The 18531-nt window shown below is 46.5% G+C and overlaps 1 protein-coding gene and 1 long non-coding RNA gene across 4 annotated transcripts in view; one reads left to right on the top strand and one right to left on the bottom strand.

Moving 5' to 3' along the window:
• Positions 1-14489, bottom strand: part of LOC144168817 (uncharacterized) — a 61124-nt gene extending 46635 nt beyond the window's left edge. Inside the window, exons 1-2 of the long non-coding RNA XR_013322248.1 lie at positions 14333-14489; positions 12059-12150 (exon numbers count right to left, since the gene is read on the bottom strand). This is a non-coding gene — a long non-coding RNA (uncharacterized LOC144168817). The remainder of the gene's footprint in view (positions 1-12058; positions 12151-14332) is intronic.
• Positions 1-18531, top strand: part of LOC144168816 (uncharacterized) — a 101805-nt gene that overhangs the window by 3719 nt on the left and 79555 nt on the right. Inside the window, exon 1 of one of the 3 annotated variants that reach the window (XM_077697805.1) lies at positions 8726-8877. The exons of 1 other annotated variant lie outside the window; for it this stretch is intronic. The gene's annotated coding sequence lies outside the window, so the exon portion shown is untranslated. Of the gene's footprint in view, positions 1-8725; positions 8878-18531 lie in introns of those variants that run through there. One more of the 3 variants, XM_077697806.1, reaches the window with a different exon arrangement.

The following is an 18531-nucleotide window of genomic DNA, read 5'->3' as shown; positions in this document are numbered from 1 at the left end:
GCTCGTGTAAAGGGCCAGGGTGGACGGAAAGAGTGGTTAAAAGATAAATAAGGTGGCTGGTGTATAGGGCCAGGGGTAAAACTATGGGTGGTATGAGATGGGTTGTAAAAAGTGAACTTCTGACAGGAACTTAAAGGTGCGCTGAACAGAAAACATGGCATCGTCTCCTAAGAAGTATGACGGGTGTGGTGGAATATGTCGTGTGTAGAGTTGTGTGAAGTGTTTGCGTCGTGTAATGTCGAGTGCCTTACATTGTATGAGGATGTGGATCACGGATAGGGCCTCTCCGCACCTGCTGCACAGAGGTCTTGGAGATTCAGTGAGAAGGTGTGAGTGCGTTGCATGTGTGTGCCCTAAATTGCAAATGATCATGTCCAATAGCTCGTCCAACAGAAAAAGCAAAGTCAACACCTTGATGGTGTGGTAATGGAATTGTCGAGGATTCAAAAGAAAACATCCTCATTTAGAACTATTCATCAAAAGCAAGAATTCTGATGAAATACCTGATGTCGTCTCTCTCCAAGAGACAGGCATTTTTGCCCGAATGTCAAACTACAAATCTTGTAATGACCGAGAAGCTGATGCCTCTGGTGTAACAGAGAAACAAAAACCCGCAGTCAGCACCCTCGTTACACGAAACCTCCCGGCCCTGCGGTGCGATACCGGGGTCGACGCGGCGTCCACGGCTCACATCCTTGTAGAAATTATCCCAAACCAGAAACAATTCCCAGAGTACGTTTATTCTTCATGTGTATAGCTCTCCAAAAACCAGTCATAAATTTAGAACACTCTTCCGGAGAGGTGTCGAAATAGCAAGAAGGAACACACTGTTCATTGTCGGAGACTTCATTGCACACCATACGGAATGGGGCTATAACCGGGACACAATAACCGGACGCAATCTGTAGCTTGATGCCCAGAGAGGGTCTCAGCTTGTTCAACGATTCGCGGCATCCCACCCGTATTGGAGGCAGTGTTAGTGGGGACAATACCCCTGGCTTTACCTTTGCCAAAAACACGCGTACTGAGGCAACCTGGCTAAACACCCAGGAAAACCTTGGCAGCGACCACTATCTCACCACTATCGGGGTCAATTCTGGCGCAGCGAAAGGAACGTCCGGTAAAAAACTACAGCTCATTGACTGGGATGCATTCCGCGCGCTTAGAGCCGAAACACGAGGCCCTCTGGCCGCGGGAGTCGGTACTTCTGAAGTCCACATACAGACATTCAGAGCTGGGCCGAACAACTTCAAGCAGACAAAAAACGTGCCACTAAGGTTATACTGGAAGAGGCAAAGCTCCAACAGGCCGACGCAAAGTTTGTGCATATGTCGGAAGCTAAACACAGCTTACACACACGACTCCAGAAGCAAAAACTTAACCGAACCATGCGGTGACGAGTGGCGGCCCTCAACCGTGATATATAATCGTACGCACAGCATCTAACTTGGCGAAATTGGCATAGCACATGCGACCTTATGGACTACGAAATAGGTCTTCGCAAAACCTGGACCATCCTACCCTGTCTGAGTGACCCCGAAAATAGTGAAACTACTCAAAGAAACAACATCATCATACATCTCCATAAATTTCAGGGAAGAAACCCGGAATTGCTCAAAGCTATTCAGTACAGATACATTGGCGACTGCACCCGCGAGGGGCTTCCTCCTTACATGGGCAACAAAAATGCTCTTCGTGACCGGCCCATTACTATAAGTGAAGTTAGGGGAGCTGTTTTGGCATTGCGCGCTCGCTCTGCTCCTGGCCCGGACGGCATTACAAATAAAATGCTCAGAAACCTAGATGGCGAGTCGTTGAAGCCCTAACACAATACATGAGCCTATGCTGGGATACTGGGCAACCACAACCTCAGTAGAAAATGGCCAAGGTCGTTATTATACATAAACCGGGCAACAAAATCCAGACTGAAAACCTTTGAACTATTTCACTCACTTCTGCGTAGGGAAACTATTGCAACACGTTTTAAATCGAATCGCCAAATATATGGAAGACAATAGACTTTTCGGCACTCTATGATCGGGTTCCGTCCAAAACTCTCAACGCAGGATATCATGCTCCGTCTAAAACATGACGTCATCGACGGGGAAAGCTGTTCACCTCTAGATACCAGAGCCATATTGGGATTAGAATTAACCATGGCGTTCGACAACGTCAAACACTCGGCAATTCTTGACAACGTCGGCCGACTGGGCCTTGGGAAAAGGGTATACAACTACGTAAGTAGCTTTCCATGCGAACACACAGCTACTCTAGCTGTAGGGGGACTCCAATCAGATTGATCAAGATTTGGAGCAGGGGGAACTCCTCAAGGTTCTGTCCTTTCCCCGTTTCTTTTCAACGTAGCCATGATGGGGCTTCCCGAAACACTAAAAAAAAAGATCGATGGTCTCCAACACAGCCTCTATGCGGTCAATGTCACGTTTTGGGTCAGCGGAGGCAGTGACAGGCAAATTCAGGATATCCTTGCAACAGGGCATTGAGGCGGTGGAGCGGTACGTAAGTCCCAGGGGCCTCAGTTGCTCCTCGAAAAAGTCAGAATTGTTGCTCTACAGACCCACTAGTAGGGGTAGACGTACAGACCCGAACCCCCGGTTGCGAATATTTTCGCGAATGGAACGCAGCCCATTCCCACACTGTCCAGTATACGGGTTCTCGGTCTCCGAATACAGGCCAACAGACACAACTCAAAAACCGTCCTCTAGCTCCAAAAAAACGTGCATCAGACTAGTCGATTCATATCTCGAATCGCTAACCGGCATCACGGTATGTTCTTGTTCGATTAGTTGAAGCCTTCGTCCTCAGTACGATAACCTCCGTCACCACTTTTCTACACCTAAGAAAGGACGAAGAAATGAAAATTAAAGCCCTTATTAGACGGTCCAACACGCACGCCCTCGGCATCCCGATCACTGTTCAGACCGAACGTTTTGATGCTCTGGGGCTTCACAATTCCCTCAGCGAGCGAATAGAGACGCTACAGCCAGACGGGTCGGCATATTCTCGGCTCCCTGGGTATCAACCACCTGCGAACAGCCACTCACAAGGTACCCGTGGCTCCCGAAGTGCGCGATCAGACATGCCCTGTATTTCAAACTGAAAGACAGGTTCTCCTGGACACCCTTCCCGCTAACGTACGACCAAATTCCCTAAATTATTTCCTGCGTCCCTCCTACCCACCTAATTTAGCGAAGGCAGTGTGGGACACTCTCCTGCATGTCATATCCTGACCCACGATTTTTCCCTTGCTATTTCCCACCTATACCCGTCGTGAACCTTACCTTATCGCTACCCCTAAGGGGGTCTGATGCACTAGCAAGAGACCTACGGGTGTTTTTTTCTACCATTCAATAAACGTTAAAAAAAATTAACATCCCACCGATCCCTAAAAATATGCACCCGGTTCGCAATCAGGAACGCAGGCAGGCAAGGGCGAAAGCCCTGCACAAACGATTCGGAAATTCGGAGGACGGGGTGTACGTGGACGCGTCCGAGTATCCGGGTCGCAATGCTATGGCAACTTCAATAGTCAATCACCAGGGCAATTCCATCAGCTCCGGGTCGGTCCGCACAAGCTAAGTGGAGGTGGGCGAAGAGGCGGTCATTGCCCTTGCAATGATGGCATCCACAAAAATTAAATACGTGATGAGCGACTCAAAATCTTCTATTATAATTTACCAAGGGGGCGCATCTCCCCACAGGCACCTGCAATTCTAAGGACTGGGCTCAACAACATTCATCATTCGGGGAAGATATGTCTAATATCGGCACCTGCACACTCTTGCATGGCTGGGAATGAATGCGCGCACGACGCCGCTCGAGGATTTTCTGGCCGAGTTGGTGACGACAACAACGCTCATTCACTTCGCTGTTCGGGTAGGGATCGCCTTGTGTACTACAAGGACATCACTAATCACTACAGGCTAGAGCGGACCGGCTTGCCCCCGGCTCACCCTCAGTAAATGAATATCCGTGGCTTGGCGACTTCTACAGACCAACTTGTATCCCAACCCGGTTGCGTGCAGTCACTGTTACCCCGGGCCATATTCTGACAAGTGTCACCGGTGTAAGGGCAGGGCAGACTTGGCCGACATGCTGTGGGCCTGTCCACAGGCGACAACGTTAGATCGCAACATCGCTGCTGTAGAGCAATGAGAGACCGTATTGCTCAGCTCCTACCCAGCGGATCAAGTCTGGGCCATTCAGCTGGCCGAAGACGCTGCTAGTGCCCAAGGGCTCTTGGCCGACGTCTAGGATTAGTGGCTGTTATGCAATAAAGTTTTCACTCACTCACTAAATCACTCACTCACACCCCGTGCTATGTTTTTTGAGCAATACCGGGATGGGAATATGAAAATTAATTATTCAGTATATAATTTTACTCATGACAGTATTACCTTTATTAAACCGTGACGCTGACCAGCTACAGACAACACGAAAACCACCGCTCTAATGACATGTGTAAAGCGGTGCATAATGAGAGAAATTTAACAGTGCGACCAGTTTTCCCCCTCCTTTCACAGCGATTGGCTACCTTACCACTCCATGTGGACGTGTAAAATTTGGCTCACGTATTTATGGCAGTGTAATGGAAACGCCGAGCAGGCTTTGATGCACTGCTCGAAGTGTGCGGAAGGGTCCCTCAAAGAGATACCTTAAAGAGTAAATAGAGATACGCGAAACTAGTTCCGTGTACTGTAGCAGAAATTCCTTCGGTATGCTGTCAGCCCCACTTTAACACTAACATTCATTTTTAATAGCAAAGAAATATGCCTTCTCGGTCTATAGTAATGTCTCCCATAGTAGATCCGCTGAGACGCAATCAATGGTTTTTTTTTGTGAGATCTGAAAAGTTGGCTCCGTAACGGAAGTGTGATAGCAATTGTTGGATGCATATGTAATACTCTGAAGAATATTAGTAACAGCACCATCAATTATTAGTTGATAAAGAGTGTGCTTACAATAAAAACGTAAACACCAAAACTTTTAGGCGATTCAGTAAAGAACAAAAATGCGCTTCTTCGTAGAATTTGAGCTTCATTTATGCAATTTCAACGTGATTTGACATATTAAACGGCGTAGTTTGCGGTCATTTTGATTCTGGACTGCTGGTTTTCGTTTTCGGTGAATGCGTTGTCTTACATAAGTGATTTCTCGCGTAAACCACGGTTTTGTGGCGCTTTTGTTTGCGCAGACCAGTACATGTCCAGGTTTGCAGTGGGTGAGGATATGTTCATATTTATCTCACAGTGAAACGATTTTTCCATTACATGCAAAATACGTAAACAAAATGATATATAATGAAAATCGCTTGTCGTTCGCTTTTACCAAATCACGATACGTTTGAACAGTGGAAGCCACTTTTTAATTTATGTCTAATGTTACGGGCTCGAATTTGGGTTCAGCAGCGCTGGGTATTGGCGGTGAGATGTTTGAGTGGCGCCCCCTGGCTCTGACGTCAGCTTAGGGACTCGCGCCGCTGTCGTCTGCTACACTCCGCTTGTGAGGGGCAGCAGTGCCTGGGCTAGAAATCACCCGCTTCGTTGCTGTAGTGCGTGAAAAAGCGTATTTCTAGCGACTCAGTTATTTTGCCAGCTTCTGACGCATCTGAATAATTTGAAGCTGTATCCCCCACAAGTTTGCAACACACGAAGAGATAGAGAACAACTTTCTTCAGAGTATCGGTTAGAAGATCGTGTGTAACTCGTCCTTTCTTGCTTATTCGCGAGGATCAGCGATCAGAGCTTCTCGATAAGTATTCAAAATGCGTAGGCTTCCCTGCAGTATTTTTGAGATGCTCCTATGAAGACTCAGCAGTCTAATACTACGTACCAAGCAGCGGCCTCTACACGCTCATCGCACAGCAGGAAATAAAGCGGCTTTCTTCTGTTTCTTTCGTTGTTGTCTTGTATCGGATCAATGTTTCTTGCTTTTTTTTCTGCCCAATGCATTAATTTTTCTGCGCCGTCACCAACTTCTTATTAGGAGGTTTCGGGATGTTTGGGAGCCTCACAAAGGTCGTGTGGATATTTCCTTCATTTTGTATGGCATACATTCCCTTCTTCACAAATTCGCTTTCATTACAGCTGCGTGCAAGAAGGTGCATATCCGCAGCGTGCTTTGTTTATTGACATGCAAATACAATGAGAAGGTTTGTGCTACGCCACCGCGATCGCGCCCTAAACGACGTGGTCCACAGTACTCGAAGGCGGCTTTTGTGCTCCGAATTTCTATCGTAATTATATCGTTATCATAACGAACTGACTCTCAACTCGAACAATGATGACATGATTACGGTGTTGAAGGCATGATATACTCGCTAACTAACGTAATAATAGTATACCTGCATATACTACAAGACTAGAAACCGAAGAAGAATTCCAAGTAGCTCTTTATTGCTTTTCAACCCTTCCAGGCGCGAAGAACAAATCCTATTCTACTCGGGATGGCGTTCCATGATTTGAAGAAAATTACTTTTACTCTCTTCTTCTGGACTGAGGACCCGTCCAACTAACCAGAGCGATTTAATTGTTAAACAAAGTTTTCCCCTCCTCCCCTTACTCCTCCTCCTCCTCTTGAGTGCAGTTTTCCTATAACGCATATCCGAATATCGGGAAGATATGGCTGTGCAAAATGTTCCGAAATATCCCTCGAGGTCTTAAAAAACATATATGTGTTACTATAAATTTAACGAAGACGTGACTCGTTTTGCTCAATAAACCTCCATACTGGTTAGATGCCTGGTATAGAATCAGCACGCGCGTATATACACACTGGGTTATTTGGAACTCAACCTACAGTTTTTGCAGTCTATAGTGCATGTCGGCAAACTTTCATGCCTTGACAACGTAAAGTGATGTGACAAAACGCGTTCGAGCGTTCGGCAAGGTTGCAAAAACTGTTTTACCTTACATATGATTACCGGGAATCGTGATGCCTTCTGCCAAAGTCGACAGCCCTGAAGGCCTAGAATTTGTTTTGGTCTTCCATTTTCGCTGTTGTCGGTTATTAGCAGCTGACTGTTCCTTTTGTTCGAATGCTTACATGAGAAGCTGACGCCTAGCACCGACTATTCGCGCTCCGCACAGGACCAGCTTCGCAAGGAATGGGGTGGCGCCGGCAAGGTGTCTCCCGTAGCGCTATCCAAAACTATACTTGACACCATGAGGTAGTGTATGCGATTTTAAGCCTATTATTATGATTTAAAAGCTACCCACACGCCAATTCTGGTGCGGACAAGCATCAGACGTTGACCGAGCGCAAAGAAACAGCAGGGAGAGCGATCCTGAGTGAAGCAGACGACAAATGCGAGAATCCCTAAGCTGACGTCACGGAGGCGCGCTTCGCAGCGCCGCCTGTGTTCGCGCTCACCGCCAATAGTGTCTCTGGCACATTTTGGGGGAAACATTTGGCGAATAAAAGGTCAAGATAATATTTTTTTCTGAGTGATATAATAACGGTTTGCCCCTCGATAACATTTTTGTGGGTTTCCCACAATGCACTTTACTTTCTTTGACGCATATGGAATCACAGTATTTAAATAAAATGATAACTGCTTTCATGTGCATAAACTGAACAATATATAGAGTTTTGGACTGTGCTTGTTGCATGCACCAGAGACAGGGAAGAGATTGTTATCGTGCACTTAGGACAAACACGAGATAAGATTAGGGGTGTCAAGATATCGGATTTGACGGCATTCATCGAAGGGGCTAGGAGAACCGACCTTGCTATTGTCAGCCGTGTTTCTCAGCGCGGGCAGATAAGAGCTGGACATGCAATATGCCGTCTTGACGTGGTGCATCGTCTTACACGGAAGTAAAAAAGCAGCGGTGGCGTTTGCTAAACCTTGCAATCCGTTGTTTCACTAAGTTTTGAAGCACTTTGAGGTATTAGGAAATCGCGTGCATTAATTTTCATGTTGGAGTTTTGTTACCCTCGCTGTCCTACTCATTCAACAAAGGGAAACACTTATCAAGGATCCAAATCATGCGGATCATACAGTTGTTCTGAAAATTATAAAAAAAAGCATCGCACATTATGCACTTGTGAAAGTGTCTCCATAACAGCGCATTTTTCATTGTTTGCTAAGCTGAGTTCCAATGCCCACGCTTATGGGGAACTAGGCGAGTACCACCACAAATTAGTCAAACCGTATGAAGTAGGGTTGAACATTCCATGTCCGTAAAATATTTCGCGTCATAACGATAATTTTTTCGCGTTTTTGTTCTTAAAGCAATCGGCCATTTTGTGTGTCGCCCGTGTGCCGAGGGGGCGTGTTTTCAACCTACCGAGTTAACTCATTATTTCGCATTGGGTGTTTATAAAAGGGGAAGAATATTGGGCTTGAGTTGAGGCGTATGCACTGGAAGCATTGCCCTTTCTGTAGACGGTAACATGCTTGCAGAACCGCAAACATCGTTTTTACGTCGAAGCAGTCCATGGTTCACACTCCCAGTTTTCATTTTTGTGAGTACAATTTACTCGGCGCCGAAGTTGTAATTAATTTGTGGAAGAATTAAATCTTTCACAAAGAGAGTAATTAATTTGCTTTACTACAGCTCGTGCGGGTGCGGGGGACGCGGCGCCTTGGTGCAGTACCTTCTAGACAAGCGCGTGTTGCTCGGTGCCGCCAGCTCTCTTCCCTCGGTCTCCTCGCCTTCCGTGCCGCCACCGGCTGCAGTACTTGGGACGTCGGCCCCCGAGAGATGGCGCTAAGTGCGCGGGTCGGCGGTGCGCGGTGGTATACGGAGGCGGGCGGGTACACTCTGGTTTCGGACTCCGGGAAAGCGAGTATCAGGGAGGTATCGAACGCGGGTTGCTAGTGCCATCTCGAGGACCTCATCTCGCCGAAGCGATGTAAGTACCTCACTTTTGGCATGCCGTAGGTATCAAGCCCACAACTGGCGCCCAAATGTGGGGCTTATTTTAAGGCCACCCGTGGCTCTCTCGGGCTGCTGGCATTGCTTTGTTCCGGCAAGGAAGCGCCATTTTGGCAGTAAGCTACCCGAGGCTTTCAGCCGTATAGATGCATGCTTTGTAAATTAGTTTTGATGCCAGTGTTTTTGTTTGTTTATTTTAACGATGGCTGCGGAGGGTTGATGTTTTTTCTTGAGTTTTTTTTAGTTTTAACGATGGCCGCGGAGGCTTGAAGTTTTTTCGTGCGGTTTTTTCTTTGTTCTGTTGTTTGTGTAATACTGGCTTAACGGGTTACCTTACATTCATGGCGTATGTAGCGTTGTTAAGGGCGGTATGTAGCGTTTTGAAGGAGGCGCCCGTGTGCTGTGATGTATCTTTACTTCAGCTTTTAAAGACGATCTTCTTTCTTGGGCTACTTAAACACAGAAATTTTGGTCTGTCTGCCTGGCTGTTCGTGCGCGCGTGTTTGTGTGTTTGCGAGATTTGTCGATTTTCCGTACAATTGGATACAAAGTTGTTCAGTGAAAATGAAAATCTTCTCATTAATCGTTTTGAGGTGTTTACGTGCGGGCAGGTCACATGAGGTGAACGATGGTTGACAGTGAGCGGTGTGTTTACAAGATGTCCGCGATTGACCTATTTAAAAGCGTCCACTATAGCTCGAGCTAGCCACGTGTGCTACCCTACCTTCGTCGACGTGGTGGTAAATGAGCTTGGTGCTACACGACAGTTTGCCGTCCTTTTTCTTCTCGTGAACCAGCTTCCTGTTAACAGCCTCCCGGTCGACTACGTAACAGACAGACGCGCCGGATGAGGCAGAGCGATGTGATGACTAGAGAATGGAACTTTATGCAAAATGCCTATTTTTTCGTTGAGTCCATATCAATCTTATCTAACACAAATTGTAGTCTGAGTCTCTAGCCCATGTATTGACCACTGTCTCTGCATTTACGCGATTTTATTCAGTAAAAAGAGTCAATTCAGAAATGCTGGCCTCCTCTGTGCATCCTTCTTGCCGATTTCCTATGACGTTTGGTATGACGCTAAAACAAGATGGCTCGGGTTGATTGCGCGGCTACTGGGCGTCTCGCGGACCCTCCGAGATATGGAGGAAAGAATGCTCAGGAGACGCCGCTAGCACTAGCATCTCAACGCATTGCGAAAAGTGTGGAGGATGTGACGTCATTTTTCTTCACCCCATAGACAGTGTTGCATAGTTTCTTACGGCTGCGGCGGCTAAATTTGGAAAAATGCTACGGACAATTTTATACAGCGCTTTGACTGTGGCTTCCTTGCTACGTTGGCAACACAGCGCGGCAGCCGCTGGGGCGTCTTCGTTGTCTGCAATCTGTGCTGCAGATGATTTCACAGCGTTTCTTTAACTGCCATTTCCTTTGTGGGCGAATGCTCCTTCGAAGGCCGCATCGGATGGTTATTAATTGGCGTGGTCGCTGAGCGTAGTTGCCGCGTTCTTGTGGCGATATCTCGTCGATTCGCGCAGGGGGTTTCCATCCTTATCGGTCTTCCGGTGTATAGTTGCGCGTAGGCAACTTCGGCAGCGTCGACCTACATTATGCGGTGATTTGGTTTAGTTGGGAATCTATCCTCAACGAACACAAGGCAATGTGTGGCAGACACGTAGTGCTGACGTTTTGCTCGACAAATAGCCCATGGGCGAATATACGTACCTGTGAAATGTGATGCCCAATAGGCGCAACCGTGAGTGCGACCGGCAACCCGCACGCAACAGTGAGGCATCGTGCAAACCACTGCAACCACTTATTCACGTGAAGTGAGATTAGACAGTTTTAGTTTCACCGGTGTACAGAGTTCACGTACGCAAACGTGAAAAGCGTAGGTAGTTCACGCGCATGTAGTTTGCAACTCGTACGCGACGCACGCCGCGCGCGTACAACGATCCGAAAGTCGACTTCTTACGCACGCTGCTGACATGGCTGCAGGATTGCAAAAGCAAACGCCTGGACAAGAGTACTTTGACGAAGGAGTCTACGCTAGCCCTCGAGCACACCACCTACGGGCTTGTGGAGCTCGCTAGGTACAGCGTCGGACGTCCTACGTCCTTTTTGGAAAGATACAGACTGACTGTTTAAAAACCGCTTCGGGAAGCATACAGGGTGTTCCAGCTATCATGCACCAAGATTTAAAAAAAAAGAGTAATGGCGTAACTCGAAGAAAACCTACTGTGTAATTTTCGCACTACTGTGAAGAAGCGGGCAGCATTTTTTTCATTAATTAGACTTAACTGTAATTAGACCTAATTGTAAATAATTATCTAACTCAAGAACTACGTTCCTAATCACTAAAGTATCAATGAGGCACTTGTAGGTACCCGTGAGGGGCATCTATCTGCGGTATTTTCAGCGACGAACTAGTTGCGTACATATTTATTCTGACTGATAAAGAAAACCCGCGACATATGAAAAATACCACGTGACGGCGCCTCCGCGCGCATCGTAAAGCAACGCCTTCTAACAGGCTGCCTCTGAGTTAGCCACAATGAAATATACAGAAGAAATAAAGAGGTAATCGTGACCGAGTTTGTGCCTCATCTACACACGCGCCCCGCGAATCTTGCTGTTGCTGCTCCTTCCATGCATGCCATTATCAAGCTGATGTGCTGTCTCTTCAGGCGGGTGAGAGGCGAAGCATTTGCTTTCAATCAGCTTATTAGGGGACGCTGCTGCACAATGCGCGCAGAAGCGCCGCCACGTGCTATTTTTCATATTTCGCGGGTTTTCTTTATCAGTAAGAATAAATGAGTGCTACTTCGTCGCTGAAAATTCCGCAGTTAGATGCCCACGTGGGTACCTACAAGTGCCTAATTGACACTTCAGTGATTAGTACAATAATTCTCGAGTTAAGTAATTAATTGCAAATAATTAGTGAAGTCTCAATAACAAAAAAATTACCGTCCGCTTCTCCACAGTACTGCAAACATTAGGCACTAGGTTTTCGTCGAGTAACGCCATTGCTTTTTTTTTTAAATCATGGTGCATGATAGCTGGGACACCCTGTAGACAACTGGCAGGTGCGCAGCACCACGTCTCCATAAGGCAGATTTATGAAGTGGAAAACAAGCTGCGGCTGCCAAGCACCTTACCAACGGTTTCCACTCATCAGCACTGGGAATGTGTCCGGAAGCAGGCCGAGACGTTACTCCCCAGCTGCAACGCACTTGCCTCGTTAATTCTCCTGAAAGGGTTAAAAAGCCAAATGTTTGCACGTTCCAACCATCCAGCAGAGATCTCTCCATGCAGAAATTGATACATTCATGGCCGATTTTTTCTTCTTATCTACATAAGCAGAAAAAATGTTCTGTGGGCTGCAATGTGCATTTACATTTGAAGAAGTGATTAGCAGAAACGCATTTGTGCTATCCTCAGGCTGAATAGTCCAAATTAGGAGTTCTCGATTTAAAGAAACGAAATTTATTTTATAAAAGTTGCATGAAGGTTTTAAGATAAACTATGGTGACAAAATTGCAACGAATTACCTTTCAACATCATCAATAACAACTGTGCTCTCTATCCTGTTGTGAAGAATGCAAGGCAGAATAAAAGTATTACCAAGGGGAAGAAATTAGTTCAGGCCCTCTAAGTATTTGAGGACGCGACAGTAGTTTTTACGAAATTTATTTTCAGGATTAATGAAAAAGAGCTTAGACATTGACTACTGGTTTGCTTCATTTTATTTGCAAGATTTAAGAAAGCCACAGCTAAATACAAGAGGTAAATCTAAATAAATGCAGGGAGAAACTCGGGCTTTCATCAAAGGGGGCCAAGCTGGCCAAGAAGAATGCAGCCACTGACTCGTCGCCACAACAAAGCTACCTGCAACTACCTTAATTCGCATGCACGCGCACAATTTTTTGGTAATAAAATGTGGAAGCTATGCCATCACGTGCTTGTCAGCATTGGGGGTGCAGCATTAATTGCTGCTGTTAACTGGAGTAAATTGTATATGCCATCCAAGTGGTCATAAGTGGTCATAATATTAGGCTGCCATATATGGCTTCCCTATGTATGGCCTCGCCCATACATATGGCCACGTCAGGAATTGGGCATATAAGGCCATATATGGCCCATATCCATATATGGCCTCACCCATATTTGGCCACGTCAGGAATTGGCCTATATGGCCATATATGGCACACTCATATATGACCACATATGCCCAATTTCTGATGTGGCCATATATGGCAATTTTTATATATGGCCATATATGGCATTTTCGTGAGGGGCGTAGCGTGCCGGGATGCCTACCGCCATCTACGAACAGACACTGCAGACAGACAGACACTCGTGATCCCGCGAGCCTGTTGCTATGACGACGACAAACGCTACTTCGCCAGCCTTAAGAGCTGAAAAATCGTCCTTCAATCTCAAAACCGATGGTAGTTTTTCGATTGAAACTTTGGGTGAGGGTTAGAATAGGCAAATTAAAGGCGAAATGAACAGCTTATAACATGACGTCGCACCGAGGAATTAGCGATGAAGCTGTTTTCGCTGCGAAGCGGGAGGGCAGATCGCCGCCATGTTAATCAAATCAAACCGGAAACAGCCGAAGAAAGTTGAAAAAAGCTGCGGGGCTCAATGGGCTCATCGACACGGCGGGTGCGGCCTCTACTAACCTTGCCTTTCCTCCATGCTCTGGCAGAATCAGTTGGCCGGCCGCGGGCGGGTGTTCGCAATACGTTCGCTGAGTTCAAACTAAGCCACAACACGTTCATGCCTCAAAGGATGTGCCTTTAGTGTCGTAGTTTGCAGACTGTACCAATCTCTAAGCCTAAGTCGCTCCACACAAGCGCAAATGCGACGTTTCGCTCACTTATACGCTTGTAGAAAACTCTAAGGCCAATTAAAGGGGGCAGAAGAGTCAGGGAAGTTAATGTAAGTACCAAGGAATTACAATCAACCAAAACTCTTTTTACAGCGTAAAATCGAGGTGCTGGAAGCACTTTTTTGCACAGCGGCCAGCAGCACGACCACACATTTGTGATCGCTTTTCTAAAAGCTTAAAGAATGCGGTCGTTAGAGGTAAGATATTTGTCGAAATTTGGGAGATGCTTACAGCATGAGCATTATTCAAGAATTAGTTTTCTAAACTGCTTAGAATTCTCGAAATAAATAAAAGTTAAGTACGCTACAGAATGTATACCAGTCGTAGCAGCGCTTGCTTGTGGCCGAGTGGTTTGAGGCCTTACCTCCGTTGTTCTGCAATTTGCGAGTTCGTATCCACGAGAACGCATTTTCACTACTTCTTTTAAGGTAGAAATATTTGTTTTTGGGCACTGTTCTGTATACTGAAGCCAGCATTTCTGCGCTGTAACGTTCATTGCTCCACGAGCGAGTTCGAAGAACGCGCGCAGACTGACCGTGACGGGCTGGCAGCTGCTCGTTGGCGTGGTGTTGTCCATGAGCACCGACGGCTTGCGGGCACAGTTACGAAACGGCCGACCTTCGCCTAGCGCGAACACGCCTCTTACGATACAGGCACGAGCCAGGCAAACTCCGAAGGAGGAGGAAAAGCGCATAGCATTTCAGCGTCTTCGGTGACGGGGAGGGCGTTCATCCCATGGAGGAAAAAAAAAGCTTAGGAGAGGCCCTGACGTCACACCCAGCGCAGCCGGAAACGACATTTTTGTAGTCGAATGGCGAGCTTTTTTTCCCTCTGTCTCGGTGCACCTTCTCCTCCTCCTCCGTCCTGTATTGCCTCTCTTGACGTCTGCATCTGCCAGCGCCGAGCCGGCGGAAATCAGCTGATAGGCAGGTAGAAGGCCGTTTTGCAGCGCGTGACCGTGAACCTAGACGCGCGGTTACACGGCCTTCAGTGTGGCCGCAGCAGCCTTGCGAAGCGGCTCGCTCTAACAATGCCGCAATGCTCGGTGGCAGGCTGCAAGTCGCGATCGGTACCAAAGGAATCGGGCGCCACTTTCCACTGGTGAGTGCATCATTACGCTGACTAGTATTGCTGTGCATTGGTGTGCATTCATCCTTTGTTTGCAATCGCCGCTGTCTATAGGTTCCCAGTCGATGGAGAACGCCGAAAACAGTGGGCGAAGGCCGTGCGGCAACCGGACTAGAAAGTTCCCAAGTCTGCGTTTGTCTGTTCGAAGCACTTTCGCTAGGCGGCTTTGATTTTTCGTCACCGAGATTGATTCGGCTGCGCACAGATGCGGACCCTGTGGTCCAGGTAAGGCACCAAAGTTTAGCGTTTGCTTCGGCCATGCACTCAAACTACGTACGAGACAAACTACGCGCGGTGGAGTGACATATTAGCAAAAGTATATACGCAAGTTCTTGGCACATTGCGGATCAGGTGCATCATAATAAATATGTGTTCATTTTTGTCCACGCACGACAAAGTGCGCCTCGAAACAAACTGTATGCGTGCGTGCAGTCTTGAAATGCCAACACCAAAATATGAACAAAAACACGTTGGAAAAGTATATGGGGGTGCAATATGTTAATGGCGCGGTATCGGTATATTCAAAAAACCGCATTTTCCAGCCTTGTTAATCCTACATAGCTACGTGAAAATTTCACTTGCACGGAAATAAATGACGCTATTTGTGTGTTCTAGTTCGTACTTCCGTGTTCGCGTTTCATATTTGTGCATACATTGAAGCACTGTGGTTCACAATTGCATGTAATTCTTAAAATTAATCAATTAGTCAGTGTAATGCCGCGGGGAAGTAGTCGTTCATACGTGTATAAATAATTTTAATCACTCAGATACAGACAGGATCGAGCATGCGTATCTTGCATATCATCGCACGCAGCTTGATTACTTCGACAGTTACACACACAGACGGCCGTGCGTATACACTTGCCTTTATTGTTGTGATCATGTGCCTAGTTACAGTGCCTTCCATGTGTGCCGATGCATTGGGTGTTCAACAGTATTTTGCTTTTCTGCATGCTTGTGTTTGTGTAGTGTCAAATTGTTGTAAAATGTGATGTCACTGGTGCTTTGCCCTATCTGGAATTCATTTAGTAGGTTGAATTTGTCTCTTTGGAAAGTTTGAATTCTTTCTTTTCTTTTTCTGTATTCACACTTCCCTTGAACAATGAAAGGTATGTAGATATTGCTGCGTGTTTATTCCAAAGTGTTTACATGAGCAGGCTGCCATGCTGTTATTCTCTTCGGGGTGCTTGTCAATAGTAACCTGGAGTGTGTGTTGGTGATGAATGCGTGTGAACTGGCCAAGATGTTGCTATTGTATAAACACGTTAGTCTACTGAACAGTGTAGTACATAGTGTAGTATACACTATTCATAACCTTTGTCGGCATGCATGCTTGACAGAGTCCAGAGTGATATTTCCCCGTGCAATGCAATATTTACGTCTTCTGTATATTGCAGGCAATGTGGGACCTGGCATGCGCCAAGGCCAGTTTATCAACTCTAATCATTCCGCAAGAAACACATTTTGTTTCCGTATAATGGGTCCATGTAAGGGCCCGTATTTATTACGAAGCTGTATTCGTCCACGAAAAACCTCTACCTCTTTTACTACTCCAATGTGGTATTGAAAGCTGTCTTGGGAGAATACTGTCGGACAATTTGAACAATCCCCAAGGGATTTTGCTGTTCCAGCAATAGGGATGTTGGCATATGTAAGTAAGGTAAAAAAGTGTACTACATTACTGCACAGCAGGCACATTTAGTCGTGTAAGAAATGTGTTTACTGATGTTTACACAATGCACATGCTAACAAAATAACTACAAGAATTTCATAAGCTGCGGGCTGTGTACATGTGCTGACACATAGCATGGGATGCAAATATATTTTTGGGCTGCCCGGATTCTACTAATGGTTCTTTTTTACCTCCTGTATGTAGGTGTTATAGGGCAGGCGAAGTAACTCCGTCAGCCCCAGGTCGAAGGTGAATCTAGATTGACAATAACAAAAGGCGTTTGGGAATTCCCAATGGTCAAGGGAACAGGTTGTGTGTAGAATTAATAGCTACTAAATACAAAAGTGTTTGAGGCAGGGGGGCCGCGTTGTCTTCACCTATCACTGTACTCAGAACACCTACACCCAAGTGTAAATTCAAGTGGCAAACTGATATCAGAGTTCTTGTGGCTTGATTTATTGCATGTCATCTATCACTATATTTCTTTGAGTATATGTACTGCCGTTGCATAAATAATTACCGCACAAATTAGATGAGAGACGTTTGACGTGCTACAAGACACATTGATTTCTAATTTGAGGTCCGAGGCCTAGGCTGCAGTTTCACTGGCAATACCAGACATGACTAGTCAATTAAAACGGCCGTTCTGTATATATAGGTAAGCAGCACGGCATGCAGATTTCAAGCAAAAAAAAATTGTGGAATGTTTTTAGCGTTGTTCACGTGCCTTCAATAGACTTTTTTGCGAAAATAAACGTTTTTTTCGCCAAGTTTCAACTTGTCTCAGTGTCAATAAATTCAAGGTGATAGGAGTTGAAAACGTTCATACACTAACCTTGCAGAATCTAAAGCGTTGAAAAGCGAAATCCGGAGAGCGAGACCACATAAAGAGGACTAAGAAGGAACGTTACTTTTGCCCACATACGCGCGGAAAAGAGCAATGGCACAGATTCCAGATCCAGCACTCTTCCAGTCAACAGACGGACACCTACCAAGCTAATAGCACGATGGAATTATATCAACCGTAAATCTTGTAACAATAGCAAAGTCACTGCCGCGCATCGCGGGCCTAGCAAACTACATGCAGCTGAGGTAACCAAAAAAGTCAGTTGGGAATCGTTCGGTTGCAAGTATTCTACGCACTGCACACCGTCTATCACTTCCCGAAAATCTACTTGACGGGGGTCCGCGCGTACGACGCGGCGGCGCGTTCACGATATCTGCACTTCAATAGGCGCGTTGTGATCACAACCGGAACAAAAGCTTGACGCGCTCTAAGACGCACTTGCGACTAGAAATTAAATAGCATATTCACATCGTCGCAGCTATCACAACTCGCAGCATCCTTTTCGAGTTCCGTAAGACCACAGCGCAGCAAAGCGAAGCAGCAATCTTCGCAATCGGACGACAAGGCAGGCGCTGCCTTTCCTGCGTGGCTGGCGCACGGCGGGCGGCCCGTTGCTGGACGCCTTTTGCTAACGCGACTTCCAATGGCCACCGAAAACACGTCACTTCCTTCACACTGTTGCCAATGCGCGGGGATAGCTGGGGGCACCTCTCAAGCTTTTTTTCCCTCCATGGTTCATCCACTGCGTACGCCTCGGATAGTCATTGTTGCTAAGCCTAGCAAGCCTACCGCTAAGCTTACCAAGTCCGCTAAGCCTAGCAAGCCGTGCTGGTAGGCTTAGCGGACGCTTTTTACAGCCGAAAACATGGCAAAAGGGCGGTGTGCCAATTACTGAGATATCCAGAATTGCCAGCCAGCGATAACGTTGGATGCCAAACATGTTGTTTCACAGAACTGAAACCAAAACTGGTTTTCAATCTAATCTTGTCACATTGTCCAGACACAGTATCACCTGGTATGGACGTCACTGCTTTAATTGTTGCGGCCTCCGCAGGCCGGGCACGGTAGTTTTTCTTCTTTGAGGCTT

This window comes from Haemaphysalis longicornis, unplaced genomic scaffold (genome assembly GCF_048455015.1).
Source record: "Haemaphysalis longicornis isolate Haplotype H1 unplaced genomic scaffold, Haemaphysalis longicornis Haplotype H1 scaffold_2, whole genome shotgun sequence".
Lineage (NCBI taxonomy): Eukaryota > Metazoa > Arthropoda > Arachnida > Ixodida > Ixodidae > Haemaphysalis > Haemaphysalis longicornis.
Note: the sequence above shows the minus strand (reverse complement) of the source record. Positions and strands in the feature narration are given on the sequence as shown.